The sequence below is a fragment of the Macaca mulatta genome, chromosome 4 (assembly GCF_049350105.2).
Source record: "Macaca mulatta isolate MMU2019108-1 chromosome 4, T2T-MMU8v2.0, whole genome shotgun sequence".
NCBI lineage: Eukaryota > Metazoa > Chordata > Mammalia > Primates > Cercopithecidae > Macaca > Macaca mulatta.
In genome coordinates this window covers 68626639-68631086 of record NC_133409.1, presented here as the reverse complement: position 1 = coordinate 68631086, position 4448 = coordinate 68626639, and the positions used below count along the sequence as shown (strand labels likewise).

Here is a 4448-nt window from a genome sequence, read left to right as displayed (position 1 = left end):
GAAGAAAACATTGAATAGGATGTGTGAAATAGAAAGAGAGAGAAACTGGCATTGTCACCTCTCCCGAGAACATAGAACACACAGAAGCACAGCAAGGGCATCTTTCTAGTGCTTCCAAAGAGGTGAGCCACAGGGAGAGAAAGGAGGAGAGGAGACCTGAAGGAAGAACACAATCCAGTACCTTGTACAGGATCTCGGTGTTCATTCAGTCCCAGGCCTTGGACAAAGCTTGGGTGTTTGCCAAGTCTCCCCACTGAATAGAGGAAAGAAGATACTTTCTCTTCAGGTACCTTTCTGGAAGTTGAGGACTGCTCAAAAGAAAATGAAATATGCTGAAGGGAAAAAAAAAAAAACACCCTAGTGAGAACCAGAGGGAGCTATAAAAGTGAAAGTGCAGATATCCTTACATTTTACCAGGTGGGCCTGATTCACCCAGGCTACAAATATTTCCTGAGCAACTGTTTACTAATATGGCTTTGTGCTACAGGGAAAGAGGAAGGAAACCGTCTCTGAAATTTGGGATCTCAGCATGGTGAGGACAAAACCAGATCTTGAGAAGAAAGAACAAAAGTGACATGAAAGGTAAAGCTCAGTGGAGGTCCAAAGGATAAATACAACTAATTCAGAGGACAGCAGGGACACTCCAGCTGGGAGGAAACATAAACAAAGGCACAGAAGCAGAGATGCATAGAATGAATTCAGGGAAAGCAAATCTTCCAGTCATGGATGCCACAAGGAGAGCAGTCGGAAAGGCTGAAAGGTGAACTGAGCCAAAACAGAAAGAATACTACCAGGGCATTGATCCATACCATAGCTGGCTCCCAGCTTTGAGAAGGCCTCAAAGTTGTCAGCAATGTCCTCGTTTTTGATGTCCATTTTGATGTCCACCTCATATCTCGTGCCCCCAGGCGTGCTGAGCCTGCAGCTTGTTAAGAATCTTTGTGGCATCAAAGCCAGCCTCATTGCACAGCTGGTGTGGGGTAATCTCCAAGGCCTTTGCATATGCCCCAATCAAGAGCTGCTGTTTTCCTGGAATAGCCCTTGGAGAATCCTGAAGGTAAAGAGCTCCCTCTCAATGACGCCGCCACCAGCCACCACTGACTCATTCCTGATGGCATCATGCAGGGACCGCTCTGTCTCCTCCATAAACTGCTTGGCACCGCCACAGAAGATGAAGGTGCATGTCTTGGCCTTGGGGCAGCCAATAAAAAAATGGTACCTCTCACCTTTAAATCTGGGTCTCTTCAAACACCTAGCATCGACCCAACACATCTGCTGAGAAAGCATTCGCACTGGTCTGGATTGAGACTTCACAGGCCATCACCATCCTCTTCAGATTATCCTCAGGTACTCGGCCAGCACAGAACATGTCCCTGTCAGCAAAGTACTGGGTGGCCACGTCCCCAGTGGGGAGTTTGGACAAGACAACTTTGGCTCCAGAATGATGGATCCTCTCTAACTTGTCATAGAGAATGTTCTACTCGGCATCAACAATCTGATAATCCTCAACTGTGTGGACTCTTATCTCAGTATTATCTTTCTCAGCTTTCCACTGGAGCTCAGTATTCAAAAGGGCAATCTTGGCCAGGCATGGTGGCTCATGCCTGTAATCTCAGCACTTTGAAAGGCCGAGGTGGGCAGATCATGAGGTCAGGAATTTGAGACCAGCCTGACCAACATGGTGAAACCCCGTCTCTACTAAAAATACAAAAATTAGCCAGATGTGGTGGTGCATGCCTATAATCTCAGGTACTCAGGAGGCTGAGGCAGGAGAATCACTTGAACCCAGAAGGCAGACGTTGCAGTGAGCCGAGATCAGGCCACTGCAGTCTAGCCTGAGCGACAAGAGCAAAACTCCATGTCAAAAAAAAAAAAAAAAAAAAAAAGGTAATCTTGGGGTCGTAGTATTTTTGAAGGGGTTGCATTTCAAACCCAGCATAAGAGAAAGTATTCTTGAATGCAACAACAGCTACCAACTGAGAATCCTCGAGGGCTCCACCCTGTACCTTCTTGATTCCAATCATTTTAAGCTGCAGCAAATCATTGAGCATCATCACTGCCTCCACCACCATCTTAGCAAAGAAAATTTCTGCTGCGAGATCAGCGTGGAGCTCAGAGCGGTCCTAGCACACTACTCCAGAAGCTTCCTCTGCTCCACTTTATCTCCCTCCTTCACAGTCACAGCAAATCTCTCTGATCTTGTTAACTGCCAACTGGGTGGCTATGCAGAAAGCTCGAATGTGAGCTAAGGGTGTAAACCATCCTTCACCTACAGTTTCACCTGCTTCAGAAACTCTGCAGCCAGCAACGTCAGTGAGGTGGTGCCATCACTGACCTCAGTGTCTTGGGATTTGGTAATGTCCACTAAAGTCTTTGTTGCAGGATGGACAACATGAAGAAGTTTCAGAATTATGGCCACTTCATTAGAAATTGTTGCTTTGCCTCTGCCATCCACAATAAGCTCGTCGATGCCATGGGCACCCAGAGTGGTTCTTACAGCCTTAGCAATCACCTGGCAGGCACTGAGGTTATTCACAAGCTGGGAGATGCCTTGGGAGCTATCAGTTCCCTCTTTCAATAGGATGACTAGTGTGGGCATCATTTTGGAAGCTTATTCAGCAGCCTGTTACTCTCCTCTCTTCTCTGTGACCGGTCTGCCCAACAACCCACCTAATTTTTTACTTTTTAATAATCGCCATTCTGGCTGGTATGAGATGGTATCTCACTGTGGTTTTGATTTGCATTTCTCTGATGATTAGAGATGTTCAGAATTTTTTCATGTTTGTTGACCACTTGTATTTCTTCTTTTGAGAATTGTCTGTTCATGATTTTTGCCCACTTTTTAATGGGATTATTTGGTTATTGCTTGTTGAATTAAGTTTCTTATAGATTCTGAATATTAGATCTTTGTTGGCTGTACAGCTTGCAAATATGTTCTCCCATTCTGTAGGTTGTCTGTTTACTCTGTTGATAGTTTCTTTTTGCCCTGCAGAAGCACTTCAGTTTAATTAGGTCTCACTTGTCAATTTTTGGTTTTGTCGCAATTGCTTTTAAGGACTTGTTATAAATTCTTTCCCAATGTCCAGAATGGTATTTCTGAAAATTTCTTCTAGGATTCTTATAGTTTGAGGTCTCATATTTAAATCTTCAATCCGGCCGGGCGTGGTGACCCACACCTGTAATCCCAGCGTTTTGGGAGGCCAAGGCAGGTGGATCACCTGAGGTCAGGAGTTCGAGACGAGCCTGGGCAACATGATGAAACTCCATCTCTACTAAAAACACAAAATTTAGCTCAGCATAGTGGCAGGCACCTGTAATCCCAGCTACTCAAGAGGCTGAGGCAGGAGAATTGCTTGAACCCAGGAGGCGGAAGTTGCAGTGAGCTGAGATCATGCCACTGCATTGTAGCCTGGGCGACAAAAGCAAGATTCCTCAAATAAAATTTAAAAATTTTTCTGCATATAAATAGCCAACTATCCCAGCACCATTTATTGAATAGGGAGTACATTTTCCCATTGCTTGTTTGTGTCAACTTTGTCAAAGATCAGATGGCTGCAGATGTGCAGCTTTATTTCTGGATTCTCTATTCTGTTCCAGCCATTATCCTAAGTGAATTAATGCAACAACCGAAAACCAAATACTGCATGTTCTCACTATGTACCAGTACTGTGCTGTTTTGGTTACTATAGTCTTACAGGATAGCTTGAAGTCAGGGGATGTGATGCCTCTGCTTTTTTTTTTTTTTTTTCTTAGGATTGCTTTGGCTAATGGGGCTGTTTCTGAGTTGCATATGAATTTTAGAATAGTTTCCTTCTAATTGTGTGAAAAACAACATTGGAAGTTTGATAGGAATAGCATTCAATCTTTAGATTGCTTCGGGCAGCATGGCCACCTTTAATGGTACTGATTCTTTCAACCTATGAGCATGGAATGTTCTTCCATTTGCTTGTGTCATCTATGATTTCTTTCAGCAGGATTTTGTGGTTATCCCTGTAGAGATCTTTCATCTCCTTGGTTAGATGTATTCCTAGGGGTGTGTGTATGTTGTAAATGGGATTGCATTCTTGATTTGGCTCTCAGCTTGAACGTTATTGGTGTATAGAATAACTAATTTTTGTACATTGATTTTGTATCCTGAAACTTTACTGAAATCATTTATCAATTCTAGGAGTCTTTTGGCAGACTCTTTAAGGTTTTCTAGTTATTATCATATGAACAGTAAAGAGAGAGAGCTTGATTTTTTTTCCTATTTGGATGTCTTTTCTTTGTTTCTGTTGCCTGATTGCTCTGGCTATGACTGCTGGTGCTATATTGAATAGAAGTGGTGAGAGTGAGCATCCTTGTCTTGTTCCTGTTCTTAAGGGGAATGTTTCCAGCTTTTGCCCATTCAGTATGATGTTGGCTGTGGGTTTGTCATAGACGGCTCTTATTGTTTTGAGGTACGTTCC

At 43.5% G+C, this 4448-nt stretch overlaps 1 pseudogene; it reads right to left on the bottom strand.

Annotated features, from left to right (window-relative positions):
• Positions 1–326: 326 nt before the first annotated feature.
• Positions 327–2602, bottom strand: LOC695485 (T-complex protein 1 subunit eta-like; annotated as a pseudogene).
• Positions 2603–4448: the final 1846 nt, after the last annotated feature.